Source organism: Gymnogyps californianus, chromosome 8, assembly GCF_018139145.2.
Source record: "Gymnogyps californianus isolate 813 chromosome 8, ASM1813914v2, whole genome shotgun sequence".
Lineage (NCBI taxonomy): Eukaryota > Metazoa > Chordata > Aves > Accipitriformes > Cathartidae > Gymnogyps > Gymnogyps californianus.
Genome location: NC_059478.1, coordinates 3,061,668 through 3,073,690, shown reverse-complemented (window position 1 = coordinate 3,073,690; position 12,023 = coordinate 3,061,668). Strand labels below are relative to the sequence as shown.

Here is a 12,023-nt window from a genome sequence, read left to right as displayed (position 1 = left end):
TCAGGATGCAATTCTGCGACTTTTATTTATGTTAGGGAAGTGTGAACTGCCATATCTAACAGAACCTCACCAACTTCCCTCTACCTGTGCCAGAAGGCTTCCAGGAGGAGAGCCTTGAAAATAAGGAGCAGTTCAGTGCCCTGAGCAGCTCAGTGGCTTTACTACTCTGAATGAGAGTGCAGTATCAGCTTTAAATGAGCATTTTGCTAGCGAGCAAAGGATTGCTAATAAGCCTGGACAAAAATGTTCCTCACATTATGGACAGATAGGTGTGAGCTAGCAGGTTTCCATTGTTCACAAAGTAACTGTGGTAACTTTTTAATTGAGGTTATCGTTTCAATACTTTTGACAGCTCTGCGGACCTACTGGTAACTGTGATTGCTGACCCACAGCCTTGAATGACTATTTTCTTTGAAAACTCCAGTGAGTCTTAGGCAGAAATGAAATTTCAATAGTGCACGAGAAAATAATTTGGAGAGAGATGAAATCACATGTTAGTTATCTGGGGAGCTGGAATCGTTTATAAATGTTGTAAGCGTTTTCCTTTGACTTCCTGGTATTGGCAATAACTAGATGAGTTTTTTTAATAAAAGTTTACTTCGGTTTGTTCCTTTTTCTTTCTTCCCTAGAATTTGGACAATGACAAATGTTGGAGATAAATTGCAGTTTTCTACTGTTGTTGCCTAGAAAAATTGAAGTTCTTATTGGGGATGTTATAAGGTATTGGCAGTGATGTGAAGGCGATCAAAAGGAGGAACTTCCCAGAGGATTTATCCTCCAAAAGTTAAACAGGTTAGAAGTCAGAGGAAAAGAAATTAGCTGTTGGGACTGTGCAGTTCCTGACCTGCATTTTGCTATTATTTGCCTATGAAGGGTGAAACTTCTCTCTGTAAGACTCCATGAAATCCCTTTATACAGAAGGGATTATGATGCTGCCAATGGGAAATGCTCTTTGCCAGGACTGAAGTTTTAGGATAAAGTTTTTGTTTGTTTTTGGTTTTGTTTTCTTCTGCTTTTGGGAGGTAGAAGTGAGCAGAGAAAGCCACTTGTAGGTGCTAGGCAACACCATGTTCTTAAGCGGAGCTGCATGCACTGTTTTGTCGGCTGTCTGCCTCTGCTTTCTGAAGTTCTTGGCACTTTCCAGTTTCTAAGAATACCAGCTTCTGCTTGAATGGTTAGTCTGCCTTTGAATTTTGAGTAAGGTTCTAAGCAGGAGCTTTCAGTAGCCACTTTCACCTCCTTCCCGCTTCATCTCGGCATTTCCTTTGAGCAAATGATGGGCTCCTCATCTGCGGGCTAGACAGCCCGTGGCCTGCACAAGAGCCCGAAATTGATATTAACAAGTGATGATATCAGTAGGTGCTGTTCTTGCAGGGTTTTTTTGGGGGGGAGGGAAGAGTGCGCTGCTTTATATAATTGCATCTCCTTTCAGTTGCCATAGTCAGTAAGAGATCGCCTAGCTAAAAAAACCCCTCTAAATCACTTTCAGAAGTCTTCTACAATAACTGCTGAACAATTTGCATTAAAACCAAAAGACTCTGAAATAATTTTAGTGATCATTGACCTTACATAAAACTGTGTCTGGGCTAAGGGACTGTGAAAATGAGTTTACCAAAACACCGTCATCCCAAATGAAACCTTCACTGCAGATTTCAGTTCTGGATCAGAAATCCTGTTTTCAAGGAGCGTATCCGCCAATGGGTAGATGCAAACGAACAGGAGATGTAGTAGTAATCTGCATCAGCTGTTTATGGTATATCCTTCACGCAAGATTAATCAGAAATAAAACTTGCCCTCCTTTTTATCTGAGTAGTCAATGATGTGTAAAGAATGAAGTTCATAAATGCTAAAACATATTCACTGTTTTGGGCCTAGAGACAGCTAATGCTGAATTGGATATTAGGAAAGAGCTACAAAGTCACTGACACTGAATACCCTGCCAAACCAATGTTTTGTTTTGTTAAAACATTTTTGATTGTTCTACCCCCCAAAAACACAAACAAAGCTATTTTTAGTGTATAAAGCTTCAAACCATTACTCTCATGCTTGCCCTTTGCATTAAGTGGAGAATGAAGCAATATTATAAGCTAGCTACAGGGAAACACAACAAAACAATACTTGATACTTATCCAATGCTTGTGTTATCGAGAAGACTAAGAAAACTTATTGCCTCTTTTCACTTCTGAAAAAGATGTTATGAACTTAAATACTACAGTTAACTTGGTCAAAATTATTGTCGGTTGACAAAGTTGTGTTGGGTTCAGTCCAGCAAAGTGTGAAATATAAGTATCTCCACTTATTTGCTGAATGAAGCTCTTCTAACAGTATGAGAGGAAGGTGATATTTTGACAAATTTGCCATAGTTTCTATGCATTAGATTAATAAGAATATTATTAAAGTCCAAAGCACAAGTTTTGTTTTTGCTATCTAAAATTCTTCTAGATTTTTCCTTTATTTGGGGTATCAGGTGTACCATCATCTCCAGAGGTAACTGTACTTAAAAACCATGACAGGCTTCTAATAGTAAGTAGCCAAATATGTTCTCATCACGTTTGGTAAAATTTGATTAATTATCTGATTCCAGGTCTGTAAGGGAGGAATAGTATTTCGTGATCAGAGTCCATAAAAGGGCAAGGTTTACTGTTCAAATTTTAAAGTTCTACTTCTATTAACAACTTGTGAATACTACCGTACTTAACTACAAATTAATTAAGTGGTCTTCAGTTTGAAATTTTTCAAACTGCTCTGTAGTTTTGAGATTTTTTTATCCTATTGAATCAGTTCTAAAATGAATATCCGTCCAGCCGAAAGAACGGTAGCATTCTCATTTTGTCTCCAATGTCTTGGGAAGGTTATGATGTTTGTTTTATCAAAGCATTTAAGTCCTGATCTTGAAAGGTGTTTCTTTAGGGTGAGGTTTCCTTGGCTGCAGTGAGGTTGTGTGGCTGATTTTGTAGGCTCAGGGCTTAATCTGCAATAATTGCTCAAAATTAAAATGCATTGAGAATACTCATCAAACATGGGTTAAATTCTCCTGTTAAGAACAGATTCTATATTTGCATAACCATATCCAATTTTATTTGCATCTTTCCAGAAGGTACTAATTTTGACTTGAACTGAAGTTATATTACACCACACTTACTTATTCCCCTCATAATGGAGTACTGTAAGGAAATTCCTGTAAATGATTCTGATGCTCAAAGGTTTGTACTGATGCCAGAACTGGTGTTAAGGTTAACAGTGATGATCGGCCGAGTATGAATTTGGTACAGCTTAAAAATAGTGGAGATTAATTTGTCATTGGTGGTTCAGATCACACCTCGAGGTAATTTTGATTGTTTGTGGTAAAAATGAGTCACTACTGTGTCTGATGAATTGGACTGATCAGCATGGCTAAAGCTGGGAGTTCACAAGAACTGAGCTAGTGAGTAGTAGTTTTCCATTTCTTTTAGTATTGAAACACTTACTTGATTTTTCTTATTCTAACCTTCCTGTAAGATGGGAAAACTTTCCCTAGGCATCTTAAAAATACAGCTTTCTTTACTGATTTTTAAAATAAGTAGAAATGGATGTTCCATATACAGTTCCATATACAGAACATTGAGGGGAGGAGAAATGAGAATGTCTCCAGTCTCCTTCACAGTCATGGCGTTGACTTTGGTGGAAAAAAGGTGTGTTGTTGAGTGACTTGAAAGGTAGAGGAGACTAGATGAAAAAAAATAAAGAGTTTGGAACTTGGGTGAGAATCCTGTGAATAAAAGCGATGATGTGAATGAGAGGAGATTGGGAGGGGACTGAAGATGGGGATAAGACAAGACTGGTAACAGAACACATTAAAAGGAATGGTGCAAAAGGAATCATTCTTGTGGGGGAAGGTGCAGGAGGTTAATGTCTGTAAGATCATGTGGATCTGGAATGGCGTCCAGTACTCTTCACACTGATGAATGCTTTGCTGTGAACAGAAGTCTCTAAAACCCACTGGAAAAGCATCCTATTTCTCCTGGCTGTTAGTCCTCACAGAGGATGGCAACCTAGGAGTTACGCCTACGCGGCTCGGGTTAAGTGTTAAAGGTCTGTAGTGTGTATGAACCAAGTGTATGTTTGGATGATGCTACATGAGTAAGCATTTTTAAATTTTTTTTCACTTTGTTAAAAATGTAAAAGGCCCTTCCACTGCTTTACAAGAATAGTACGAAGGTGACAAAGTCAAAAGCTCAAAATTACAGCTTAGAATTAAGATTTCTTGCATAGCCCTGTTTCTTGCCTTCTCTTCTCACTCCGTCCCAAACAGTATCCATTTTTATAGAAAAAGAAGGAATGGTTTCATGGGAGAGGCAGCTGAATGCTGCCTTGGAGAGTAAGCTTCTGCTCTGAAGATATGTATTGTACAGTGAATGCCAAACAAGGAAGGAAAAAAAAATAGTTACAGCTGTTCTTTCTCTGTTTTATATGGAACTTGGATTCTCTGGAAGAAATAGACTGTGATCATGAACATAAGGACTATCATAAAGCAACTGCAAAAGGATGTTTTAAAGACAGTTGAAAGCAGGCAGGCTTAATTCTTGTGTTTCCTAACTTTGAAGAGCTTGAGATTGAACGCTAATAAACTTTTCAGTCACGTGTTTTTCATACATGTAACTATAGTTATACGGGTAATTTATGATTTATTTTCATAGTATAATTTTCACATGCACTGCCATATTTTTAGATGTGCATTTAAAAGCATTATTAGAATATTTTTCTCTTTGGGTAGAAGTATGAACCTACATATACTTAAGCAATGAAACAGTTAACTTCAAATCATGTTGGTTTGACTGTTTGAGAAATATTCTTGAGACCCAGAATAAACAAATGGGAATAGAGACCATGCTCCATACATTTTCCAGGTTTCAGTATGCATTCCAAGAAATGACCTGACAGCAGGGCAGGTTGCAAGAGCAAAATCTCTGGAGAAGTGTTATAAATTATTTCTGTATTTGCCCTTCCCCCTCTAATAATATTCATCAAGTCACATTTTGGCAGAACAACAAAAGCTGCTGTTGTTTTGGGGGCTTTCTGTAAGGGTCCCAAAGGAGAAAAAAAAATTCTACTTCCAAACCAGTGTTACAGCAGTATTGCAAACCTCTTTGGAATGACAGTATTGGGAAATGGATCTCCCAGAATTGCCTATTGAACTTTTGGGGAAAATTTAACTATACAAGCAAGTTACTGCCAGACTTAAGACAGCTGGGTCATTCTGTTGCCTTCCATTTTCATTTTTGAACTTGAAAAACTCTCAAAAACTGAAGTCAGGTTCTGCTCTGAATTTAAGACCCTTATGTGCCCTCAGTAGCTTCTACTTCTGATATATACTTGGGTTAAAAACAAAGGTGCTCTTGCTTTCTTTGTTTCTGCAATGGCAGTTGCAGAACATGATTCTTCTCTGGGATGATGCATTTTATTTTAAGGGCAATTTCTGCTGTAAGAGAACTCCTAAGTAGCCTCAGGGTCATCCGCCAGCCTGCATACAATTAATAAACTGGAATTTTAGCTAAGGTTTACAGCAGTTGCTGTAGTATCTAAGTACTTCATTGCTGTATCTGTTCGCGTAACACTCCTGTGAGATAGAAATGTGGCGGTGTTCCCCTTTTGGTTAAGGAGTGTAAAGAGATTAAGGTGGTGTGGCCAATGTAACAACTTGGCAGTCATGCAAAGTAATTGCACAAACTAAAAATACCAGAATGAGGAGAGAACCCTTGTCAACTTAGTCAATGTACAATTATAGGAACCGGAGGGTCTAAAAATCATACTTTATATAACTAGATCAATATGTATTTATATAAGGAAATACATTTCCATATGCCTAAGGTCAGGCATAGTTGGCATAACGTGTGCTTGAGAGCCTATGTGTAATGTTTAGAGTTGGCTGGACTTCCATGAAGACCTTGAGCCAGCCCCACTTTACTTTCCTTTGTATTCACAATAGGTCAAAATATAAAATGTGTATGCCTGCTCTTCAGAAATATTACACATTTTTGTAGCCCTACTTTTGCTTCATAGATTTCGAAAGTGGAAGAAGATGCAAACTCTTCTTAAGATTATTTATTTTTTTTCAATGTAACAAATGGTAGGACCTACAGAAGTAGGAGGTACTTCTTTTAGAATCCTGGCAGTGATTTGTATTCATGTCCTCGTCTGACTGCCTAGCTGTTGGAATGAAAGAAGAAAGACCAAACTCCCATTAAAGGTATACTGGGTGGAAGAGTTCAATCCACTAACCACTACCTCCTTTGGAAAAATCCATGCTGACTGGTCCCTGTCGCCTTCCACTTCATGTGCCCGGAAAGATAACAGAATTGTGTGTGTGTCATTAATACTAAAAGATAATCAGAACCAGAAGAACCTCATGATGTGCTTCAAGAGCAGATAAATGTTCTCATTCTGTAAGATACGCAGATGGAAACCTAATATCCTTGAAATTCATGTTGTACATCTGAGATGAAACTACGGCAATACTTGTCTTTTAATTTTACATCTATTCCATTAGCTACATTATCAAACTATAGCAGATGAGTAAAGGTGTCTAGAAAGCTCTTGCATAGTGGAAGATTGTTTTCATTAAGAACAAAAAACAACTTGGGTAAAGATTTAAAAAAGAAAAGTTTGAGCTCAATCTCTGTTCTGGGCTCAGACTGGATCTTGGTAAATGTTCAAATATTTTTACATCTCCAGAATTTGTTTTCATTGCCTGCAAATTATCTAGTTCCAGCAGGGACCACAAAACTTAGCACGTACTCAGCCATCCAGTTGAAAATTCCCTTAATTTAAACTCAGCTGGTTTAACTTGATCTAAAAATCCAAGATTGAGGGTTTTTTTTTTTTTTCTTTGAAGCTGACATTTTGAAACCTTCTGAAGGCAAAGCAATGTTATAATAGGTTGGGGTGGTTTTTTTGTTTTCAATGTTTGTTACTGCTTTAAAGAAATTAGATTAACTGTGTTAAGTTCACATTTATATGCTAACTCAAACGTTAAATTGGTCTAGTGGATTTGGATAGTTTTTGAATGAACATTCTTATTTGTAAAATGAGAGTCAGAGATGGGAGCAGAGGGAGGAGGGTAGAGATGGAGGAAAATGTTACCTTCCCTTCTCTTGGAAAGAGAACTTAGCTAATTCTCCATGTTGAGATTTCTTAAGGCATCTAGTGAGATCAATTTTGGTGGTCTTCAGTTATGTCAATACTATTTTTTTTTGTTGTGCACTGGTAGCTGTATGTTGAAAGCGTTCTGTCTCAGACATGCCATCTCTCTCTGACTCTGTTAAAAAGTGGTTTTGTTGACAGACTTTCCCAGCTACACTGAAAAATGCCGTAAGGAATCACATTCAGCATGCAGCTATGGAAATCAATCAAATCATTGTGATTTACAACTTCTGAAATGTGTCATCTTGTGAATACGTACAAACTTATTTCTGTTTTTATGCAGACATCTGGATCATGTAGTGGTAGTTCAGTTGCGCTTTAACTTTGACAAAGCAGTGTGGAAGCTAACCCCTTGGACCTGTGTTTTCCATTATTAATGGGCTCGGTGAGACAGCCAAATATGTGCCCTTCAGGTTAGATTTTTGGCCTGATTTGATTGTGTACTCATGAACTATTTACTGGATTCTATCAGGGAGGCTTAGCTCCCATTTCTGGTAAGATGTATCCTCACCTTGATGAAAAGCAGCCTGATCACGTGCAGTGAACCTTATGCTGGATTGTCTCAACAAAGAAACCAAAACCTAAAGAGTTGGTTCCCTTCCGCACCCAAAAATAGTTGATGCCTGGTCTCTGCAGAACACGGCCAAGAGGTGCTGATAGTCTGTGATTTGAAGAAAGGTGGCCCAGCAGAAGTTGAAACCAGTCTTTTTATGCCAGATATGTTTCTTCTGTCCGAAGACCAGCAACTTTACTCAAAAGAATCAGAGTAGCATCACAGTTGCAAGTATACTGGCTGTTTCAGCAACAGACCTGTGAGGAGTTGGGGTGCAAGGCAGGCTCTTCTTTTCCCAATGCTATTTGAACTGGTGTTGGTATTTTTATGTCAGTGTTGTCTGAATTGCCTTTATGGTTAACTGAAATTACTTTTTTGTCATTGACAGGGGAAGGGAGTAGAAGAAGATTGGATTCACTTCACTCTCTTTACTGAAAATTCCTTTTCTAATTTGAAAGTGTTCTTTATTCTTCTCTTAAAGTACACTAGACTGCTGTGCATCATTAAATAACTGTTGCTTGTGTTTCCAGTGATAGGCTACAAGGCTTCATGTAATTTACCTTTGAAAGAAAGTGAGCTTTTGGAACAATTTCCATGGCTTAGCTCTCCTGTCTGCCAAAAAGGATATCTGGGGCTCATAAAACTATTTGTGTTGATTAGATTTTTTTGTTTGTTTGTTTTGAAATAAATGGTTGCATGCTGATAAACTTCCCACTGGAGAGCCTTCCCACTTGCCTCCCAAGTCTGTAGAAGTAACATGGTCCTGCAGTGGCTTGAAGTGAACTATGCTGTGTGAAAGCGAGGTTTGTTGTAAAGGAAATTAATATGATGTAGTAGACTAAAAGATGTAACTAGGGAAAAAACCCACAACAAACACAAAGAAGTTTTAAAGCTGGAGGGACCTGTCTTAAATTCTTTTGCTGAAGTTGTGTGCTGTGGAGTTTTGGTGACTGTGGTTTAAGCCATTTTCCCCCTCTTTGATGGGTTGTTTTCAATCCAGATCCTTTTAATGATTCTATGATTCTAATGATCTGGCTTGCAGCATGACCCCAGAAACAGATAAGTAGGGGCAGTGAACTTTAGGAAGGAGAACGAGCAGTTGCACGGAGGGAAGAGAGAAGAATTCTTTATGCTGGTTTCACCTCAGAAACAATTCCTTCATGTGCCTGTACTCATGAACTACAACATATGAAAAACAACATATAAAACCTGAGCACCCCAAGGAAGTAACCAGTGGCAAGATGATAATTTGGCTTCAGGTGCATTTTCTAATCAGCGTGACTGCTGTTAGGCATTGGTTTATATCTTTTGGTAAGAGCTGCTGGAATAGTGTCATTGCCAGTACTCTGATTTTAAGATGCATTTTTTCTTGTTGCGGTTGCTGTCAAAGGTCAACAAAGTGCTTTGGGATCACGTATGCATGTATGCTCTGAAGTAGTGATTTCATCATTGTAATTCTAACAAACTTAAATCCCTTCTTATTCAGTGCATGAACGGCTTAGAGCAATCTTGAACCACTATCTTGTGTTGGTTTATAATGTAGAGAGATTGTTTGTAAGCTTTAGTAGTGCTTACAGATTGACCTAGGTAGAACTGCGTGTTCTTTCCATCTGTGTTTTCTATTCTAGCTTATTTTCACTGTGAAATAATGGTTTTCATAGAAAACTGAACGAATTATAGAGAATCTTCTCTCATGAGGCTAGAGTATGAGAGTGAGCTAAGCCGCTGAAGGCTTGGACCTTCTAACTCTTTCCAACTGTGAGTGGTAAGCACAGACCTGGTCCAGGAGTGCTGGATGGGTAGGTAGCCACCTCCACCCTGCCGGTTGCTGTGCTTGCTGCTTAGGAAGAGGCATGCCAGGTTGATGGTCATAAGTTGGGGATGAGGTAGTGATGACTAGAAGACCCCAAAAATGTGTCATGGGAGCAAAAACTGTTACCTAATTTTTTTGTTTAAAAAAAAAAAGTAATTTGGGAATAACAGATTTTTTTTTTCCCCCCATCATATCTATGTTACAATGTCATTCTACCAAATTTTCAGGTATGTAATATTAACCCTTCCGAGCTTAAAAAAGAATTGTGTGTATAAATACCAATGTGATTCCAATTCTTATATATATTGGCAAAGCTCCTGCAACGACGCTTTACCTTGTGACTTGATTTATTTTGCTTAAGTCTCTTGAAATGAGTTTAAGCTAGACTGCAAAATTCCTTTCTTCTGAAAATTCATACAGGTTCATTAAATTTTACAATTTGTTTAAAAACTTACTGTGGAGTTAAGATCCTGGAATTAAAAGGAAACTTTTCCATATACGTAGGACAAAAAAGCATCGTACTCATCTCAATATAGATGAGTAGAACAGATTGAAATTTCTTTTGGAAGTGTTTTTGGACCCAAATGTATAATTTATAAAGGTAAAACTTAAAATTAGCTGGATCTTTTTGAAGCCTTGTGATTCCTGTTCCAGGCTTCTCTAAAGTAAATGTGCTGAATAGCTGGTGTCACTAGGTGTTGCAGAAACAGTATTTCTCTCTTGGGTCATGTTACTTCAGGGGTTTTGAGTAGTGTAGTTAATTTTACTGTGATTTCTGTATGTTCTTTTGAAAGTATGCCTAAGTACCTTGCTTATGCAGACCCTTGTGGAGAGGGCACACGGCACTGTTGTTACATGGTCAATGCTGTTTCACTTCACACTGCGTTGGAAGCATTCTACATGTCTCAGGTGAGGCAATGCTAGTAGTGGAGCGATAATAATTTATGAAAACATGCCCCCACCATTTCAAATGCATTTTGAATGATGCCCTTCTCTTATTTAAACTTCTTCCACATTTGCACAAAGGTTGCTGGGCATTCATAGTATAACATACAAGAACACTTTTATTTAAAACAGGCTCATATCTAGTTTCTATCACAAAGTTATCTCACACAGAAACCTATGGTATAACCCATTTTTTTAAAATGGAAAAAGTATGCAAATTGTGCCCAACAAACCAAAGAAATGAGGCTCTTTTGGGCTAGTGTGTTGAATCAGGTTCTAGAGCTAAGGACTTACTCTTGAGCCCTCCATTGCTGAGGGATGACATGTCCAGGTTAGTTTATTGTTGGTTTCCAAGTCTTGTGCACTGATCAGTTGAACTAGCATAATTGAGAGCTCCTTTAAAAGATGTTTCTGAATGCAGCCATGGTTAACTGTAGCCTAAAATCACAGTTCAATATTATTGTGAATCGTATTCACAACGTTATAGGAAACCAGTATTGCTTCATTGGGATTAAAAAAAAAAAAAATGCTGCAGCTCTGTCATGTACAGAGCTGATGTAGTATAATTTATTTTGACAGGCCAGGTGGTTTTTTTGGGGAGGTTGGGTTTCTTGATTGCAGTGGGTTAGCCTTGGCTAACAGCCGAGCTCCCACTCAGCTGCTCGCTCGCTCCCAGCAGCCAGGCGGGGGGAGAAAGTAGGAGGAATGGGGTGAGAAAGCTTCTGGGTCGAGATAAAGACATGGAAATCACTTACCAATTACTGTTGGGGGCAAACCAAACTTGACTTAAGGAAAATCAATTTGTTGCCAATTAAAATAGATATTTAATTACTCATTCAGGTAGTGGGAAACAAAGACAAGTATGAACACCTCCCCCCCCCTCCCCTTTCCCAAGCTCAACTTCTCTCCCTACTCCTCCTCCCTCCCCCCAGCGCCACAGGGGGATGGGGGTTGTGGTCGGTACGTAGGGGTTTCTCTCTGCTGTTCCTTCCCCCTCATGCTCTTCCTCTCCTTCGCTGTGGTCTCTCCCATGGGCTGCAGTCCTGTCAGGAAAAATCTGCTCTGGTGTGGGGTCCTCCACACGCTGCAGGGGAATACCTGCTGTACCTGGTGTCCCCTCAGGCTGCAGAGAGATCTCTGCTCCGGCACCTGCAGCACCGCCTCCCTCCCTTCTCTCACCTGGGTACTGCAGGGCTGTTTCTCACACTTTTTTCCTCACCCCTCACTGCCTAGGCAGCATTTTGCCCTTTCTTAAATACATTTACACCGTGGTGCCACCAGCGTGGCTGAGGGGCTCAGCTGTGGCTGTGGTGGGGCTGCTGCAGAACCGACTGAAACCGGCTGTGTCTGGCACTGGGCAGCCCCTGGTCTGCTCTCACAGAGGCCACCCCGCTGCCAACACCTTGCAACCGAGACCAAATACGTGGATAAATCAGGCTATATAAACAAATTTTATAGTAGTGTCATCTGTCTATATTATTCTAATCTTATACTTGGGCAAAATATCATCTCATCTCCTCTTGCCTACTGCAA

General features: G+C 39.2%; 1 protein-coding gene across 1 annotated transcript in view; it reads left to right on the top strand.

Moving 5' to 3' along the window:
* The window catches only part of HMCN1 (hemicentin 1), a 201,240-nt gene that overhangs the window by 38,645 nt on the left and 150,572 nt on the right, over positions 1 to 12,023 (top strand).